At 41.9% G+C, this 21,277-nt stretch overlaps 1 pseudogene; it reads right to left on the reverse strand.

Annotated features, from left to right (window-relative positions):
• Positions 1 to 5,716: 5,716 nt before the first annotated feature.
• On the reverse strand, positions 5,717 to 6,159 carry LOC112117882 (annotated as a pseudogene).
• Positions 6,160 to 21,277: the final 15,118 nt, after the last annotated feature.

Genomic DNA, 21,277 nt, shown 5'->3' on the forward strand with positions numbered 1-21,277 from the left:
GGTGGCAGATGACAGAACAAGGAGCAATGGTCTCAAGTTGCAGTGGGGGAGGTCTAGGTTGGATATTAGGAAACACTATTTCACTAGGAGGGTGGTGAAGCACTGGAATGTGTTACCTAGGGAGGTGGTGGAGTCTCCTTCCTTGGAGGTTTTTAAGGCCCGGCTTGACAAAGCCCTGGCTGGGATGATTTAGTTGGGGATTGGTCCTGCTTTGAGCAGGGGGTTGGACTAGATGACCTCCTGAGGTCCCTTCCAACCCTGATATTCTATGATTCTATCCTTGAATCAGTCCCTATGGCACTACTGTTGTACGGTTAATAGCAATAGAAATCACCACAGTAGACATACTGGTCAGCAGCTTGAATAGACACACTTCAGACAAACTGGCTCCTTATCTTCATCCCAGTTAAGGTTTTAGGCACATACCCTTGTGGAACAGTAGGAGAAGGGTCACACTGTTCTAGTTCTATGGACAAACAGAAGGCTTCGAACACCAGCACTGACAACCTGACATCATTCACAAGAACTGAACATTTAAATAAAAAGAAATGTAAAAAGTACAAGATGTCTAAGAAGCTTCACTGGAATGGAATGTGTGTTGAATTGGGCCCTTGGAGTATTTAATTTGTACACAACAACCAGAAGAGTTGCTCAAACAGAAAAATAGATCACCAAGAGCTACAGTCACAAAGGGACTTAGGTGCCTAAGTCCAACATTTTAGGCTCCACTGGGATTCACAACCCCCAACTACTGCCTAACCCTATAGGCACTTAAATACCTCAGGCACCCTAAATTTCCACCATTAAAGTTCCTGAGGTGCCTAAATTTCAGTAGCTGAACATGGCACAGCCACTTAAGTCCTGATGCCACTCAGCAACTCAGCATCTAGCTCATATTCAAGCTCCAGCAGTATTTACAAATTAGGCATTCTCCTGCCCTTCTTGCCTTTGGGACCCGGTAACCAGGTGTACTCAGCACATGTGAATCCACACAAAATGGCGCAGAAGGAAGCGGTGCTGCCTTCCACCCCTTATGATCTTCAGCCCTGTGTAGCAGGGACTGAAACCTGGGCATCCTGTGTCCCAGGGAAGTGACCTAACCACTAGAGTCTCTCTCTGGCTCAGTGCATGTTTGTTTATTCCAAGTGGCACAGCTTCAACAGGAGAGAGGGAAGGCGCCCCACACTAGAATATCCCATAGCCTAGGGGTCAGGACACTCGCTTGAGAGGCAAAAGATGTAAGCTCAAATCTCTTCTCTACATCAGCTAGAAGGGGGAACTGAATGTGTGTCTCCCACATCCTGGGTGAGTGCCATAACCATTGGGCTAAAGGTATAAGAGTGGGAGGGGCACCACCACTGCCTCCTCCAGCGTTTACTGCAAACAGCCTAGGTGCCCTACTCCAGGAGAGGGTTCATGGCTGTGAATCCCAAGTGGAGATAGTAGGCACCTAAGTCCAGGGCAGAGAGAGGCACCTAACTACCTTTGAGGGGCTGGCCTTAGACCACACCTATCTCCTCAGCATTTCCTGCTGGGTAGTTTAGGCCGCTCCCCACTCAGCAGGTTGGCTTTTGTGAATCCCATTCTTAGGCGACTAACTCTTCCCAAGAATTGCATAGGAAACCTGGGTGCCTAACTCAGGTTTCTAAACATCAGGGCCCCTAAAAAGGTTGCGTGCTGTGACACTCCCCATTGCAGGGCCTAAGTCCCCTTTGTGAAGGTAGCCCCAAGAACACAAATGGGAGCTTGACCTCTGCTGTATCCTTCACCTTAATGTTCAAATGAGATTTCTCTTATAGAGGAGTCTATAAGCACTCTAGTCCAAATATAAGTAGACATCACTTTAAAATGGAATCCTAATTTGAACTTTACTGAGCCAGTAAGAATTATACTTGGAAAATCATCAGAAATTTTGAAAACAGGTCGACTTGGGTGTCTGATTTATTGGCACCCTGCAGTCAGTTCTTACTTTCATTGTTCAATACTTCAACATGTCAACTGAAAAATAATCATAAGTGTTACAGTGTGATGGTGTTGAGGTCCCTGTCCTCATGCCACAGCAGAAAGGAAAGCAGACTGTTTTTTTCCATCCATTAGTGATATGTGTTATGGATGGGAAAAAACAGTTCTCAAGTTGGCTCAGGATAGACCCTTGAATTCAGGCAGTGAAAGGTTCAGGCATAGAGACCTTGTGGCCTCTTTTTAAAAGGGACTCTGAGAATGAAGATGTAACTTCTTTCCCTGGGTTATTTTAAGGGTTTGCAGGACACAGAGAGTGGAAAACAGCACCCGTGTATTCAGGCAGCCTCCTCCACAGAGGGCAGCAACATATAATAAAAGGGATGGTCTAATTAACCACAAAACTGTAGGGGAAATATTGACTGGTTCTAAAATGGGGCTGATAAGATTGTTATTAGTGACTATTTAGCATGCTGACCAAGTACCTCAGTCACCAAGCTCTTGCAGTTATGGGCTATAAACAAAGGCAAAAGAGGTGAAACTCAGCCCTGATGACAAGTCGCAAGAGCAAAATTTATATTTAATCAGAGGTGGTACTAGACCCCCCAGATATGTTTTTAAGTTAAAATCAGATGCCTAAACGGGGGAGGCATTAGGAGTCCTCCCCATAGAAGTCTCTAGTAGCAGCAATGCTCACCAAGAGGAACTAGACCATAGTAAAGTGGGGATGTCAGCATGCAGCAAGGCCCAGACAGAACAGGTAGGGATGTGAGGGAGGAAGAGTCCAAATCCAGATGATAGAGCATACAAAATAGGATTCTAGGAAGCACATTTCATAAGGAAAGAGCAGAGGTCAATCTCCCATTTGTGTCCTAGGAGCTAGATTCACAAAGGGACTCAGGCACTGCAGTGCGGAGTGTTGCAGTACCCAGCCTATTTAGGTGCCCTGATGTTCACAACCCTGAGTTAGGTATAGAAATTAGATATGGACATGACTACTTGGGCCAAGTTTAAACCTAATCTAAGCAGCTGCAACTCCATTAACTTCACTGAAGCTGCATCTGCTTAGATCAGGTCTGAATTTGGGCCATTAAGTCCTTTCCTTTGTGAGTTTTCTAGTACTCTATCTAGACTAATAATTGTAGTACTCTGTCTAGTCTTGACAAAGCTTCTACTATGTCCCTTAGAAAACTATTCCACAGTCCAATGGCTATGAAGAGCTATTGAGCCTAAATTTTCCTTTCCTTTATATCATCTTGTTACCATTGTGCCAATTAAAACAATTCTCCTCCCTTCATGGTGGTTATTCCCTTCAAGTATTTATAGCTAGTTACATAACTTGGGTAAATGATGACTTTTGGGGAAACATAGAATTCTCTTACTCTTTTTTCATGAATCAACCCCTCAAGTACTTTTTATCACTGCCATTGTTCTTCTCTGTATTCCTTCCAATTAATCTGTGTCTTTCAGTGCTGAGGTCCCTAAACTTTAACACAGTTACATGCAGCCTTACCATGGCTAGCGTGAAGGGCCATCACCTCTCTTCTTCTTGCATATGCATGCATACAGCAAAATGAGTGGGGTATGGGTTTTGTTCTTATTTCCTGCCATATCACATTGCAAACTCTGAGCTAATCTACTATTAATCCTAGATTTCTTTTAATGTTGGGTTTGGATTCTCTAGCTCACTTTCAGCTTTATGGCCACCGAGGGATCTCCCTAGATTCCAAAATATCCCCACTGCTATGTGTACTTTGGCTTGTGTACTTCTCAACAAAAGATTATAAATACTAAAAATTCAGGTGTTATTCTAAAAGTTTAATTTTCCAAAGAAAATATTCCCCTTTTAAAACTGATGTTATAGTAAGTTAAAGCAATCAATATTATGCTATTTATTTTTCTTGGTTGGTAAACTAATCAGTACAACATTTTTGCTTCCTTCTTGTACCCTTTTTATTCATTATTATTCCAGTATTTAAGGGCAAAAATCATTGATTTTCACAAGCTTTTTTTTTTTGCCACTTATTCCCCCTTTTCTTCCCTTCCCATCCCACTACTTTTCATCCTCCTTTTCAGCCAACAATGGTGAAAAAAGGGGCATGACACAACTACTTAGGCCTTTCCAAACATTCCAGCACAGCAACATTCAGTTCCAGCAAGTGTAAGCTTATGTAAACTGAATAACACTCTTAGATTTGCTTGTAATAGTACAAAATATGCTGTTTTACACTGTGTCTTTTAAATTAGGCCATCCTCTAAGAACAAGGTCATAGATGAGGCACATCTGGAATTCATATCCAATGGCTTGGCATAAGCTTCATAACCAATCTCTTAACCCTATGATAAGACCCCCCCTGGCACAAAGTTCTTTAAATACCTGGCACTTTTTGCTGCCATAAATTATGGCACAAATGTCTTTCAAGTGAACTGCTGAATGTTCTTCAGGGATGTACAACTTAATTCTTATTTTTGTTAAGTCATCACAACAGCAGAAATATATTAATGTTAGGAAAATCTTGGCGCCTGTGATTTAAGTGTTACAGTTTATTTAGGGATGGCAACGGCAATATAATGAATATGGTGGATTAAATATAGTAAATATATTTTTCAGAGGATAAAAAGCTTTTATGTTCCAGTTCATTAAGTCTTGAAATCCACGATTTTACATTCCTTGAATCCGATGAGACTTCTTTGATGTTGCTTCAAATCATAATAAACCAGTTATAAAAACTCTCTGGGTAAGAAGCAGCTTATTATCATACTCAGAGAAGCGCAGACTTAAGATGTCCTATGTAAATGGAACATAGTGCATCTAGAAATAAACAGGTACATTCCTCTCTTGGTAGCCACGACAGTCGCACAGTGGTGTTCATGTAACAACAATAATAAATTGAATTGCTCATCATGATAAAATCTACTTCTTCTTAGTGGCAGGATGATAAGGAGACACATTTGCACATATTGCATTATAGACAACTTTAGCCACTAAAAATAATTGTGGTGCTGTTTAGGACTGAAGTCTCCACTACAGCGCCGTTGTTGTATCTCCCTGCTACTGAGTGTTCAGCACTTTTGAAATTCAAGTCACTTAGGGCTCATTTTTGGCTTTGCCATGGCAGCCCAGGAAGCTAATCTTCCCCCAACACATACACAGCCCTAATCCCCCCTACAGCCCAGGATGTGAGAGGGGAGAATGAACCCTGCACCAGCCCTAGGTGACACAGCATACTTCCCTGATGCACTGCCACAGCTGGGCTCCACCCATTCCTCTTCCTCTCCTGCCTGCTCCCTCCCACATGTAGGGATGTAACAGCTCACAGAGACTATGCATGGTATGGATAACCCATGCAACAGCGTAAAGAGGTGCCTTATGCCCCTTACTCTTTAGGGCAGGTGTGCAGGATGGGCCACAATCTGACCATTTATTACAAATATAGATTTAGGAGCCTAACGGCACAATCCTATTTCTGAAATTGTGGTCATCTCCATTTCATTGTCATATTGCATTTCTACTTTCAACACCCACTCAAGAAATATTTGTTAAGATTCAATGTGGCCACTCTGAGGAGTTCTGTGAAAAATAGCCAGCATGGTTGTCAGCATCAGAGGCAGATCACTAAGAAGAGGGAATTGAAAATGAGCATCAATTTGCACTGAGTGTTGAACTCTTCAGAAACAGTAAGACCGTGCTATAGTGACAATCCCTTTGTGATATATTGCCACAGGTGACATCAGTTCATGGAACTTTTTTTTTTTTTTTAAACAATTTCTGAATTTTATTTTTAGTAAAAATTTAGATCCTAGATGGATACAGCATCACTCTAATTCTGTGTCCAATGGCCTTAGCAGGAAGGTTGGACTGGAACTTGGCACGAACCATGCCACTGTTTCCATGGGTATGCATTACTTTCCCCCAGATCTTTCGTGTTCTGATGGGCTTCCCACCAGGAGTCAAGGTGTTGTTTTTAGCTTTGTATACATAGGCACATCTCTTGTGCCTATGTATACATCGTAGAATTCAGTATCATCACGGGCATAAACTCCGTCAATTTTCAGAAGGGCAGTGTGCTCCCTCTGGTTTTGGAGGCCACGCTTATAGCCAGCAAAAATGGCTTTGGACCACAGTCTCCCAGACATGGTGTCGTCCTGAAGTCCTGCTCCCAGCAGGCCCTCGCGCCTCTGACCCAAGATGGCGGCGAAAAAAAACATGGAACTCTTGTAAGGGCTTGTGCCTTTCTCTTTTAAAAGTGGCATATGGCTGTGTCATGCGGTCCTGGGGTGTAGATACCAGCAACCCAGGGATTAATGCAGGTCCTGATGGCCAGTGCTGATTGGCAGTCTCACAGCAGCTCAGAGGATAAAAAAGCAGGGAAGCAGAGGGGTAGAGCAGCTGCCAAAGGAGCCAGCAGGCTGAAGAAGGGAACTTCTGCCAGCAAGTTGCTGAAAAGCTGCTTAAAGACAGCACCCTAAGATGGGATGACCAGCCCGACAGGCTGAGGAGCCTACAGAAACCAGGGTGGTAGGAAGGAGCTCAGGATATGGCCGGAGTCCTCGAGTTGACTGCCCTGCCAAACTGAGTGAACTCAGGTGCAACCCTCCGCCTGGCCAGAAGGGATGCTGTTGTACTAAAAAAAAAAAAAAAAAAAAACCCCAGCTCACCCATACAAGTATCTTTTTTTTTTTTTTAGTTAATCTAGTCACAATTCCAAAATAAAAATAAAACTGATACAGTCTCAGGAATGTTAGCACAGAAATCAGACTTCATGGTCAGGAGGACCTTACCATGATTTCATGGATTCATAGATTCTAAGGCCAGATCATTATTGTGGTCATCTAGTCTGACCTTCTGTATAAGAGAGGCCATAGAGCTTCCCCCAAAATAATTCCTGGTGCATATCTTTTAGAAAAACATCCAATTTTAATATAAAAATTGCCAGTGATTGATACTCCACCACGATCCTTGGTAAATTATTACAATGGTTAATTACTCTCACTGTTAATAATATACACTATTTCCAGTCTGAATTTGTGTAGCTTCAACTTCCAGCCATTGGATGGTGTTATACCTTTCTCTGTTAGACTGAAGATACCATTATTAAATATTTGTTCCTCTTGTAGATTCTTATAGACTGTACACAAGCACCCCTTAACCTTTTCTTTGTTAGGCTAAATAGATTGAGCTCGTTATGTCTGTCACTATAAGGCATGTTTTCTAATCTGTTAATCATTCTTGTGGCTCTTCTCTGAACCCTCTCCACCCTTTTTGAATTGTGGATACCTGAACTGGACACAGAATTCCAACAGCAGTTGCACCAGTGCCAAATACAGAGGTAAAATAACCTCTCTACTCCCATTGGAGATTCCCCTGTTAATGGCTCCAGGACTGCATTAGGTCTTTTGGCCACAGCATCACACTGGGAGCTCATGTTCAGCTGATTATCCACTATGACCCCCAACTCTTTTTCAGAATCACTGCTTCCCAGGATAGAGTGCCACATCCTGTAAATGTGGCCTACATTCTTTGTTCCTAGATGTATCCATTTACATTTAACCATATTAAAATGCATATTGTTTGCACCCAATTTACCAAGCGATCTACATTGCTCTGAATCAGTGACCTGTCCTCTTCATTGTTTATCAGTTCGCCAATTTTTGTGTCACCTGTAAAGTTTATCAGTGAAGATTTTATGTTTTCTTCCAGCCTCCAGGTCATTGTTAAAAATGTTGAACAGCATAGGGCCAAGAACCCATCCCTGCAGGACCACATTGGAAACAGACCTGCTCAGTGATGATACTCCATGTATAGTTACATTTTGAGACTTATCAGTTAGCCAGTTTTTAATCCATTTCATGTGTGCCATGTTCATTTTATATCAGTCTAGTTCAGGGGTCGGCAACGTTTGGCACGTGGCTCGCCAGGGTAAGCACCCTAGCGGGCCGGGCCAGTTTATTTACCTGCTGACGCGGCAGGTTCAGCCGATCGCAGCCCCCACTGGCCGCGGTTCGCCGTCCCGGGCCAATGGGGGCAGCGAGAAGCGGCACGGGCGAGGGATGTGCTGGCCGCGGCTTCCCACCGCCCCATTGGCCCGGGACGGCGAAACGCAGCCAGTGGGGGCCGCGATCGGCCGAACCTGCTGCGTCAGCAGGTAAGTAAACAGGCCCGGCCCGCTAGGGTGCTTAACCTGGCGAGCTGCGTGCCAAACGTTGCCGACCCCTGGTCTAGTTTTTTAATCAAAATGTTCTGTGGTACGTACAGAGCTCTAAAAGTAAAAGCACAGAGGGAGCCTTGGGAACATAGAGTCTCTCAAAGAGAAACTGATGGCTTGTCAGACATGCTCCCAATATGGAACTATTACAACCAGACACAACAGCAGAGGAAAATGCAGCAGAAGTGAGAGAAGTAAAGGGCAGTTTGATTATTAATGGGGAACTACTGGCAAATTTGTAATTATTTATTGAGTATTTTTACTATACTAGAACCCAAAGGTCTCAACCAGAAGTCCTAGTGCTGTTCAAACAGAGAAGATTGGTCCCTGCCCCTAAGAGCTTACCATATAAGGGGATGAGTAAAATGCAAAAGTTGGGGGAGAGGGAGATTATATATATAAATTGTATATACTGGATCGTGTACAAACTACAATGGTTAAACATCTGTTAGCAATGGAAAGGCATATTGAAATGTTTGAGAATCAACAATATGCCAATATTTTGAAAGCCTAATGAGAAACCTGGAAAGGAAGGAGAATCCAAAGGCCATTTTGGTTATGGAAATGTTTCTTTCATTTCTTTGGATCTTCAGCCCTGATCCTGCACCATAGAAGCCAGTGAGAGCAGCAGGCTATCAATGGCCGCGCAAGGGGGAAGAGGTACCCCTCCCCCGGTTGGGCCCCACTGGAAGCTGTTGTGGCTGGGGAGAGGCACCCCTTCCCTGGCCTGGCTCAGCCCAGTCGGAGCTGCCACAGCCAGAGAAAGCCGCTCTCCTCCGGCCCCGAGCTGCTGCGGCGAGAGAGGGCTGGGGGAGTCCTCTTTCCCCAGGGCAACCTGTACCCCAAACTCCTCATCCCCAGCCCCATCCTGGACCCTTCATCCTCAGCTGGAGCCCTCACCCTCCACACCCCAACCCTCTGCCCCAGCCCTGAGCCCCCTCCCACACCCATAACCCCTCATTCCTGACCCCACCCCAGAGGCCGCACCTCCAGCCAGAGCCCTCATCCCCCTGCACCCCAACCCTCTGCCCCAGCCCTGAGACCCCTCCCACACTTTGAACCCCTCCACCCCACCCCCACCACACATCACCTCCATATTGATGCACATAACAAAATTCATTCCTATCTGGACATAAAAAATTAGAAGGAATACTGCTCAGGACCCAATCTTGCAAATCAGCAGGGCTCCACTCATGCAGAGCTCATTACAGATCCAGTTCAAGTTACTTCAGGGAAACTGATGCAAAGGGGGGAAAAAAGTCTGTTCCTGCATTCTTAATTGTGGTAAAATCCCTATCATGTTCAAAAGGAGTTGTAGCTGAGTAAGGAGTGGGGGATCAGGACCTGTGATCTCAACTGTTTCTGAGTAGTGAGACAAGGACACAACACAGTCAGCCAGAAAAATAATCTTATTGAAAACTCAAAGACATTGTTCTTCTTTCCCAAGAACAGATAAAAAAATTAATGAATTAGGTGAACATGGCTTATGTAAGATGCAGCGGTTGTGCTATCTTGGCTGCTGCCTGGAAAATTGAGAGTAATAACTTTAAATGATCAAAATGTATTTCCTGGGAGTAGCTGACTGTAAACAATTGGGGGTGGGGGGAGGGAAATCCATGATCAAAAAGACCAAATGAACTTAGGAAAGGACTTATGGGCTAATAATTGAGATGTTCATTCAGTCATACCTCAAATTACAGAAGAGCCTGAAAAATACATTTATGAGCTTATGTAACTGTGAGGTTACTAGCCCTTTGACATACTATATGAATAAAAAGATGTAATGCCTTAAAGAAGTTCAAAGAGGAATATATATGCACAAACTGATGCATATAGATTGTATTATTTAATATATTTCTTTGTTGGCTGTGAACAAAGCATGATTCTCCATTTCTGTACTTTAACCCACTCCTGGAAAGGGGATGATCACCTGTATCTCTTGCGGTTACTGAATTTACCATCTACTGTAAACACACACTGGTGAAACTGGGGCTCAGTAGTGTAAAGAAGATGTGTGATTTTGTATGTTTAATTTGTTTTTTTATACATGAAACACTTGTAGTAAGAAAAATAAAGAAGATTCAGAGACTAGTCCACATTCTAAGATGTAATACATGGTTTTGTTATTTGAAAACAACTTTAAATTAGTCCTGGATAAATTTTGATTATCCACATCAGTTCTTAAGACGAATTTGATGTTATAATTCACATTGTATGATTAGCTTGTGGGTGGACTAGACGGTGCAATTTGGATTATCACAGACAATACCTCTCTCCAACTAACTGCCTATAAATTGTGGGCTATAGTCAGTTGCAAAAACATGGGAATTTACTAGCTACTGTGGATTGTGTATTCCCATTTCCAGGTAATTTTTTTAGGGGGGGGGGGAATCAAACTTTCTGTTTGCAGTAGTCAGTGAAGTCCTTTATTTTGAAGTCAGGAATAACTATTCTTGTAAACTATGTGAAGTCGCTGCTTTGTTGCTTTCTGGTTTCATTCTTTGGCATCATTCACACAATCCTATGAACATCTTTTATCAGTTCATGCCAAAAATATTTGAATTAAATAAGTTGGAGTTTTCCAGCTTCAGAAATGTGTAGAACTACAGAACTAATACTGTAATAGCAGCATCTCCCACTACAGTGACTGTGCATTATCAGGTAAGATTTTTTTTTTTCCTTCTCTTCCTCAGAACTTTCTTAGAGTTTCTTCAGGACATCATCTTGTAACTGAACTGCTTTCATTATTCTTAACTTTAAAAAGGTCTGCCTGCTTTTTACTTACAGTTAAAGGGTTTGATTCAAGGACCATTCTTTATTTTTTCTCTAATGACACTAAACACACACGGTATTTTGAAAGTGGCTATACACCTTGCTTCAGTCTTTCCATACATTTCACTGTGCAAAACCAATCTTAAATACTCCGTACAGTGTGTTCTCATCAGTGATCACTTTGATTTTCAATTTGGCCATGAAATGTTATGCTTTGCCTGTTTGTGTGGGCATATCCTGCAGGCAGCAGCTCTAGGCCTAAGAAAGTTATTTAGAAAGAGAAATCCAAGCAGGAAACAAGCTTTACAGGGAATATACTCAGCTTCTTAAAAGAACTGCACCCCAGGTAACAATAAGCAGTTACCCAAGATCTAATGCCTATACATTCACATAAATGCTAGTAGCAGCAAGACCATCTGCAACAGCATCATCTGATGACTCCCCAAAAATAAAAGAGTACCTGAATTAAGCCTTCTTGAAAGACAGTCACACTTTTAACCTTATCTCTAAATGTCCTCATTTTATAATGCTTGCTTTGGGGATAATTACAACATCCGCAGAGTGTTTTCTACCCTAAGTTACTGATACATACTCTCAGCCTTAATTCCAGCTGACCATAGCTTTTTGTCTGGTAATAAATGAGTGGTTTGGTATTTCTGAGGCTAAGTGGTAACCATGAGATTCTAATAATGTGTGCATTCATAGGTCAGTTAAAGGGAGGACCGTTCCAAGGCAATTGGAAGGATGGCTGATGAGGAGTGAGTCGAGGATTCTGAGGGGCCTGGGACTGGAGTGTGATCTCTGGAGGCAGTTCAAGTGCTTATTGGGGCCTACTAGCTGAAGTACCTTTAACCTATAACCATGGTATACCTGGCATACTATGAAGTACTGGGTCTGAAAACAAGCTGATGTATCACTCTGGCAACCCAACCAAAGGGAAGATGATTACACAAAGTTACCAATATGTCTCATTATGGGTGCAATTCCTTTAGTTAGCATTCCTGGTAAAACAGAGCAGGGAAATGATGGTGGTGCCATTTCCAATGGTCTATCCACCCTGTCCACTGATCCCTGTGACTTTAGAGCAGACATTTTTCTAAAGCACCATGATTTGCTAGGGTGAATGATTATCATCGTCTCCACCAGTCATTTCTTTGCCACATTGCCACCTCAATCCTGTAGCCGGATAAGGAGCTTGTAGCACGGACAAACCACCAAGAATTCTACATACATGTGTCACATGACCTTCTGGGGCTAGTGGTTCCTGGGATGTCTTCATCAGCAAAATGCCAAGGGAATTTGACTTGTGTCATGGCAGTGACGCTAACCTCAAGCTGCCCTAGGCTCCATACCCACCTAGGAAGGACCCTGGAGCCCATGCTGGGTCACTCAGAAGAAAGGAGGAGGAAACAAACCAACAGCCTTACAAGCAAACAAACCAAGCTACCTTCTTCCCTGGCCCCTGCTCCAGAGGGCGAGGGCACTGGCAGCTGAGTGAAGGGGAACTCTGTTCTTGAAAAAGCAGCTCACTGAGATCCAGTATCACAATTCCTGTTCTGATCTCTCTGCTTAGTGCTGACTGAATATATGCACAGCATTCATCTGTCACTTCCCAATGTGGGGAAGGGTATACACGCAGTGCAGAGAGAGAGGAAGGAAAGCTCCCCAAATCCATTTCCATGATGAAGCTCAGAGCCACAATGGGGTATTTGAATCTTACAAGAGCCACTTATCCCAGAGATGTCTGGTTGGGGACAGGAGAACTCTTGAGACAGAGATGGCAAGAGAAGACAAAGCACTCAGCCCCTGTTCCAGAAGTCATGATCATGCAGCCAAGTAAAGGCCAGCAGAGGGTGTCAATTCTCTATGCCATCCTTTCAATACAGAGTCAGAGTTGTGAGCTGGGACAAGGAAATGATTACTTCTGCAACTTCCCATTCCATAGTGCTCATTGGAATGAGCTCTCTGAACACAGAGCTGAAGGTGAATTTGATGGCATCAAGGGGCTCTCATCTTTAAGAGCCATACCTCTCTTGTCACCAGAGGGAAGATGTTCCAGCCCTTCCTGTCCTGGTATAGATTTGGGATTGCAGAGAACTGAGAGGAGCTCACCCTCAGGGCCGGTGAGATACACTCATTATCAGCAAAGCCCCAGCAAAGGCTGCCTACCACCCAGAATCCATGAAGACATTGGATCATAGGATACAAAGGGTTAAGCAGAGAAACAACTAGGACACAGAGGCCAACAGGTAGGTGAGATTCCTTCCACTGCAGGATGCGAAGATGAGAGGGGGTGAAACATTCTTCTCTTGTGGAAACAGAGGCCACTGTACAGGAGGGGCACCTGCCATAACTGGTTGGGGAGGATCGGAGGGTGAAGTGCCTGCAGCTACAGTCCATAAGGCCACCAGGTGCTGGGAAGCATGCACCTAGAGTCACCCAGGCCACTGGATGGGGTGGAGCATACACCAACATTGGGTGGCAAGGCCACCAGTAGGCATGGTACTGCAGGATGGGGTGTTTGGGTGAGAATCCACTGTGAGTTGGGAAGCATCCAGGAGGGTTGTAGGTTTGCAAACACAGATCAGAGAAATCACCAAGCAAGAGAAGGTGTCCAGGTGTTTTAGAACCTGTCCATGCTGGGGCTTGTAACCATGTTTGAAACAGTTTTCAAATACAGGTATTGCCAAACATGCTTGTAACATGGCTTGAGTTCCCACCCAGCACACTTACAAATCAGGTTCCAACAGTGTTTTTGCAACATACTTAAGTGTTTTTATGCACATACACATATATATATACACACACACACACACTCATTGGAGAAGAAACTGCTAGAAACATGCTAGCTACCCTTATATTGAGAAATAAGCATTATTTAGATCTGGGTGCAGCTAGGTGGGAGATATGCATCCAGAGGCCTACAGACAAATGCCATCAAGTTAAGTCTAGGACCTCGCTTTTCTTGTCCAGTAAAATGTAACACTTGAGAGCATTCAGTCTTTGAGATGAACCCTAGCTGGCTCTTTGAATTTTAGAGATGCTCCCAGAGGCCTTGGTAGAGTGATGGGCAGGGGAAGCCTTAACACTGGGCAGCCATTTTGTCTCACTGAATCCCACAGAAAGCAAGGCAGATTACATAAGCGCTGACCCATACCTCTATCCAGTTCCCCCACCTCTATTATGGAAGTAAATGGTGGACCAAGAGGTCCCTTACCATCTGCTTGTTTCTCCAGATCTGGGCTGCTCTCACTCTCCTCTCTCCATGGCCAACTGTGGGGTGTAGTGGCTTGCAGTGTGTGGAGGCTGGATGGCTCCCTCAGCAGGGCACGGTGGGCTTGTGCAGTGGATAGCTCAGTCAGAAGGGCATCGTGGCTTACAGGGTGAGCAGAGTCCAGGTAGTCTTAGGGTGACCACATGTGCCGATTTTATAGGGACAATCCCGATTTTTGGGTCTTTTTCTTATATAGGCTCCTATTACCCTCCACCCCATCCTGATTTTTCACATTTGCTGTCTGGTCACCCTAGGTAGTCTAGCTGGCAGTCAATGGGATGTGGTGGCTTGTGGGGTGAGCAGTTGAGGTGGAAGGTGGGTGAGCATGGTGGCTTAGCATGGTGGCTTGTGTGGGTTAGATAAGCTGGTAAGTAATCGGCAGGCTGAAGGTAGCCTGGGTGTTTCTAGGGCCTTTCCTGATTACTTCTCTATTCCTCTGATTTCCTGGCCGATGTCAGAGAGGTTTGCCTAGACATGCTGTGCTAGAAACTACTACAGCCTGCAACTTTAGTAGCTGAAGAGGTGTTTCCAATAAACTTGCTGCACAACCCCAAACTTGGAATCCAATGAGCTGAAATTTAAGAATAAGATCTCCTTTTGGTGATGCTCTGAGCAGGAGGGTGAATTAGGCCTCCCTGCAGCTGCTGGAGGCAGGCTGAACTGATAAGGTCTTCAGGGGTGTGGCTAGTCCCAGTCTGCATTGATTTACAAGTCTGGTTCTGCCTCTAAGGAACTGCAAGCATTGTAATGGATCTGCAGACTTTCATTGCTAAGAATGTCAATTACTCTTAAATTATTAATATGTACTCTCATTCTTAACATAGACTTTTGGCTGGAATATATAACTATAGTTAATTTCACTTAAATGAAGATACTCAAATCCTGAAGTAACAGTTTCCATTAAATTGCATTTTCAATAGTTATGTTACCTTCAACTATAGCAAGGCAAGGTGGGCTTGCACTCGCCCGCCTTGCGGCTTTTCAATAGGTACAGCAGGGCAAGTTCTTTATGAGCTGCATTTTGAACAGGTTAAAATTGTTGGTATTTATTAGGATCAATGCCATGAGTTACAGCTAATTAACCTTGTGGTGAGTTTTACAATACATTTATAGACGCATAATTAATCTGGAAGTAGCAAATCATTCTGTTCATTCTCCAGATTTCTCATTTAATTAGATAATGCTGAAAACAATCATACTTTTTATGTTCAGTGTTTATATATGTTGTATCAGAGCAATACCAGTTGAAAACATTAGAAGCATATGTGTGTGAGAGAATAATTTCTGATCTTTACTTCAAAGACCTTTAAACAGAAAAACCTTCATGGCAGTACATTTCAGTTAATGTCACTCAGCCTCTAGCCTTTGCTTGTCTATACAAAGAAAAGTGAAGGACTGACTTGTTAAAGCATCAACTGTTAGCTGCTTCTGAAATGAAATGTAAAAAGATGTAGAACAAACCATTATATATATTTTTTTATCTAATATATATGCAAAAGGGACATTTTCCTACCACAGAAACGGTGGTTCTACGGGCATTGCCATGGTACAGGCCAGACAAGTGTACAACTCTTGCGCAACTGCTTATGTCTTTACAGCCCAAACACCACTCTGTTCCTTCTACAAACTCAAGCATCTCTTGAAAGATTATAAAATAGTGGGGAAGCATGGCAGGTTGGTTGCATTGATTCTCCCTATCATCTCAAAGTACAAGAGTTACTATGGTAAGTAACCACGCATTCTTCAAGTATTCCCTGCAAGGCTCCCTGCTTTAAGTGATTAATAAGTAGTCCCCAGACCTAAAGTCTGAGGAATCTTACTTTAATAAAGACTGCAGGACTCAGGTATAGGCTAAATTTTCAGAAGTGACTTAGAAGCCTACGCCTCACTGAAAGTCAACAGGAGTTAGGCACTTTAGAAAATTTTACCAATAGAATGCAGAAACACAAGAGGTTCCTCTACTCAGGCCCAAGGAAGAATAGGACTAAGAAGAAGTACAAAAAGAGACACTTCTAATGGGGCTCAATCCATGGCCAGTGCTTATCTTAATGGTAGAGATGACATGGGTAGTAGTCAACACTTGGACCCAACTACTCAATGCCTGAGGCTCACATATCCGATGCCACGGCAATAACATAGAAAAGCTCACTGCTGACACACCCAATGCCAAAGCATCTAGTGTGCAGGCATCAGATTTTGAAAACATCCAGAATAACTTGACATCAGGGTCAGGAGCAAAAGTCAGTCAATATAGGCCCTTGACATCAAGATGCCAACAACACCCCAAAACATTGGCTTTGAAGAGGGTTTATATGCTGATACTGAGATACCCAAATGATCATAGTGTCAACAACAATCATAAGCCTCATGGCTTTGTATCTTTTTCCTTAGTGCGAAAGAGAAGCCAAGAAGCAGAGGCTGGACTGAGATGTGTGGAATGATTTGAAATATTGTGGAACTAGTTCCCTATTATATCCATTATCCAGAATTCAAAAAGTATCCAATGTGAAGAAAACTAACTGGTGGACTAATTTAAGTATTATTGTAATGACTAAATCACAGAAATGCCATAACATGCAGTATGTAGGGGTATACTTTCCTTTTGGAAGCATGCCTACAATTTTGTATATTACAGGTCTAAAAAAGACAATTCACATTCATACATCTGTAGGAGGAACTGGACCATCATTCTCAGTATGTTATAAAAGTTTAAAACTAAACTGACTGAATATATTATTTAAAATATTTTATTACTTTCATACAGTCATTAAAAATCAACACTAATGACAGACTTGAACCAGGACACCATACCTAAGTCAGCTCACACTTCAGGAAGTTTGTATCTGAGTGTCTCAGCTCTGGCCATCTCTAATAAAAACAGCAGGTTGAGCCCCGTTATGGAATTGAGTTGCCAATACAGTATTTGTCAGAGCTCAGAACTAAATGGTTGCCTGATTGATTAGTCTGATGAATAAGTTGCTCAAAAGTTTTGTATTTTTCTTGTTGATCAAAAGGCAATATCAAGTATACTGCCAGATTAAGCAAAAACCTCTAGCATGGATGAACTACCATTTAGGGTACCTCCTTTAAAAAGTTCTTTTTTAAAGATTAAGAGCATTGTTAATGAGGCTAAAGAAATGCAATTCCTTAATCTACCCTTTTTGTTTTTGATCAGTGATTCTCAAACTGGTGGTAACAACCACTGATTTAAAGAAAGTGGGCCAGATGACACAGTGGCTTTCATTCATTAGTGGGCTGCCAGCACATACAAAAATTAATGGATGTTAAACTATCATTTTCTCAATGTCTATTTGATTGACAATTAGCTCCTAAAACTGGACTTGGAGAAACACCTGCTAAATAAATTTCACAGCAATCTTGTATGTTTAGTCAATTCCACTCAAAGCAGGAGCCGATGCTTGAGCAGTCAGTCAGTGCTAACCTAAATTTGCAATCACCAACCAGATTCAAAACAGGAGACAAGCAGAGTGCAGAGGAAAGAGGGGGAGGGGGAGGTGCAGTAGTGACCTCAGGTGCACAAACTATACATACTGGCTGTTTTCAAAATCTGATACTTGCATGCCAACTAGTCACTGGTGCACTATACAGCTGCAAGGATCTACCTGCAGAATCACAGCCTACATAGTCCAACAGTTTTTATGTTTCCTCTCATTGATTGCATTTGCTCCAGCTACTTATTCCTGGATGTCACAATATCTGTGTAATATAATACTTTGTTGCTCTAGATGTTAAAGGTTCCATAAAAATATAATTAATCCTAATTAGTTAATCACAGTGGGGGTTATAATTTTTTTTTAATAGGAATAAGTGATTGACTCCTTTTGTTTGTGTAAATGTACCTAAAAATTAAAGAAAACAAAGTGTGTTCATTCCATTATTTTTAATACAATATTTTTTGCAGCTTTCCATGAATCTCAATTACTCCAAGATTAAATTGTCTAAGACATTGGATGTTCACTGAAGTCATCTGTTTTTTCCAATCAATTTGTATTATACTTTTAAACATCACCAATTCAAAACCTCAATCTATGCAGAGCACTTCTTACAAAATATAAACCTTATGGATGTAACATGGAAGGGCCTCTAATTTATACCATAATTCTATTAGTTTATTGTAAAGTAATAATTTTCCAGAACACTAAAAGTGCTCACTATATAACTGACATTTCTCTTTGACGTTTAAAATCTAAAACTATTTTGAAGTAAAACCAATTTTACTGTATAACTTGTCAACCATTTCTAAAAGCTGTGAATTAAAAAACTCTAGTTTCCATGTAAACTAATGTATTGCAGTTGGCAGATATTTTCTGTGTGTATAGAAAGTAGCCAGTTTCATTTAACTTACATGTGCATTAGTTCCAAGAATAGATAGTCAATACTGCATTTGCACTTAAGATTTTGGAACAATAAACAAGGTTGTAGGTGACTACATTCTCTGAACAATAGTTCTCTGGGTTAGAAAGGAATATTTGTCTACTCTTATCCTTACAATCCCCTCTAGAAGGAATATGCTCTGAAACAAAGGTTTGCCTTTAATCTGCAATATTACTATTCCTCTGCACACCCTTCTCATGCCACATCATCTGCATCTGACATTAGTAATTACAGAAAAGTTAAGAGTTAGCTGGCAGTAGAGTGGAGCTTACTGAGAAACACCGGTTATAAGTATTCCATTAGTGTACAGAAATTTGTACGTTAGTGCAGTAGCAATAAAGTCCTATAGCGAGAACAAAAAAGGTTCAAAGGAGGCAAATAACTGGGGGGAAAAATGCTTTCATCACAGTAAAAGAATAAACATTTGTAAAAGGTGAAGACTCTGGTCTTGGTAGGTAAATAAAGGGAGAGGAATATATGTTTTAAAATACTTGCATTTTAAATCTCTATACATTGTTATTGAGTTAGTATCTTAGAGTTTAACATTTAAAGGCATTTTTTCCAAAATCCAACTCCAACTACTTGTATGATTATTGGACCTTATGCTATAAAACACTAATCCAAGCTGGTAAAACCCAACATTACAAGATCTTCTAGAGCTCCCTTTTTAGTTCTCATTATAGCCAGCAAAGCTAATCTATAGCACAATATGACAGCACTAGCTAACATGCTGAAGACTTGCTCCAAAAAGCTCCCAGCAATGCTGTAGGGAAGAGGTCTGGATTTTGGGCCCACAAACTTAAAAATGAAACCTATTTTTTGAGCATTTAGGTCTTAATTCTCAAGTGTTATGGTTTGGTGATTCTACTCCCCTGCTTTCAACAGTTTAGATCTTTTTCTAGTGTGGTCTCCATCTACTAATTGTCCTTTTTTTTCCCCCCCACATGAAAAAACATTTTATGTACTATTCAAGATAATTTCATCTTTTCTTTTTGCATATAACCTAGGATGTAATGTAGACTTGAAAAGAAAATGCACTATCCAATCTTTAACAGTTTATTCATCAGGTGCACAGCCTCTTCTCAAACAAATACCATATAAGAAGTTAAAAGTGGAACACATGCCCAATAGAAAAAAAAAAGTATATAATCTAGCCAAGTCCTCCAAAATGGTACTGCACACAACAAATCTGAGATGAATTTTTATAAGCTGGGGTAATTAGTCATTGAAACGATTTATCTAGGGATATGGTGGATTCCCCATTCCTTTAAGTCAAGACTGCATATCTAAATGATGTGTTTGCTCTATAGCATGGGTTCTCAAACTGGGGATGGTGACACCTCAGGGGGGCACGAGGTTATTACATAGGGGTCACAAGCTCTTGGCCTCCACTCCCAATGCCTGCTTTGCATCCAGCATTTATAATAGTGTTAAATATAAAAAGTGTTTTTAATTTATAAGGGGGGAGGGTTGTTATACTGAGAGGCTTGCTGTGTGAAAGTGGGCAGCAGCAGGTCTGGCTCCTAGGTGGGGGGCCCACAGGGCTCTGTGCATTGCCCACACCCTGAGCACTGGCTCTTACTGGCTGGGAATTAGCCAATGGGAGCTGGGGAGGAAAGAGACACAGGGCCTGCACCTAGGAGCTAGACCTGCTATTGGCCACTTTTTTGCTTAAGATTAAGAATTTCCAATATCCCACTCCACATTCTTGGGGCCTTAAATTGCAAATGCATCATTGTCCACTGAATTACCTAGATCGGGTAGTATAATTGCAAGGACCTTAGATGAGTTTTGAGATGAAGGAAGGCAGAATACAATCACATGCTCCACCCACTACTTCATACAGTGACAGAGTAGGCTTGTAACACACTGTTCTATTGCCTGCCACTACAAAGAACAGCTGGATTGAAGGAAGGTCTTCAGCTGGTGATTGGAATAAGTTTGACAGTACTACGCAAATATTTCTCTATTTTTTACTTCAATTATTTCTGTAATCTAACTATGTACAAGTCTGTACGAAACCACTCTTATGAAAACATTACGATGGCTTCAGTTTGAGAAAACTGACTGCACAGAAGGCAACTAAGGTTTGTGTGTCTTTCTACCCTGAAAAGAAGTGTAATTTTATTGTCTTATGGTAAATTATGCTTTTTTGTAAATTGTTTTATATGTTGACTACGTGGGATCTCCCAAGTCATTAATTGGTGGAGTCTGCCCCACCTGATAAATGACTCCTGCTTCAATCTGTAGACCACAAGTGACCTGTTTGTCTCAGTGTGTAAGCAGCCTATTGACTGGATTGTGACCCAGATATGCAAGGCATAAGCAGAAGTACTCATGCCTCAGAAGGTCTGTCATCTAGCAATGACATGTAGGGATAGGAATTGTATCTCCTAATGTTTCAGCTTCATCCACTTCCTCCTCTTCATGCTTCAAATCCTCTGCTGCATTTGCATGCAAAAAATGGCCAGGTACATTGTACTACAAAATTCTTTATTAGTTGAATATAGTATAAAAACATTCCCCAAATATGTTATTCAAAGATGAATGACACTAGTTTTATTCCATTTCAGAACTGAAACATGAGCTGGGTCAAAACTTTAACCATGCAAACTGAAGCTACCAATTGTTGTGCTGTCCTAGTCATTACTTATCTTACTGTTTTGAGACA

This window comes from Terrapene carolina, unplaced genomic scaffold, assembly GCF_002925995.2.
Source record: "Terrapene carolina triunguis isolate 2854851 unplaced genomic scaffold, T_m_triunguis-2.0 Scaffold66, whole genome shotgun sequence".
In the NCBI taxonomy this organism is placed as follows: domain Eukaryota; kingdom Metazoa; phylum Chordata; order Testudines; family Emydidae; genus Terrapene; species Terrapene triunguis.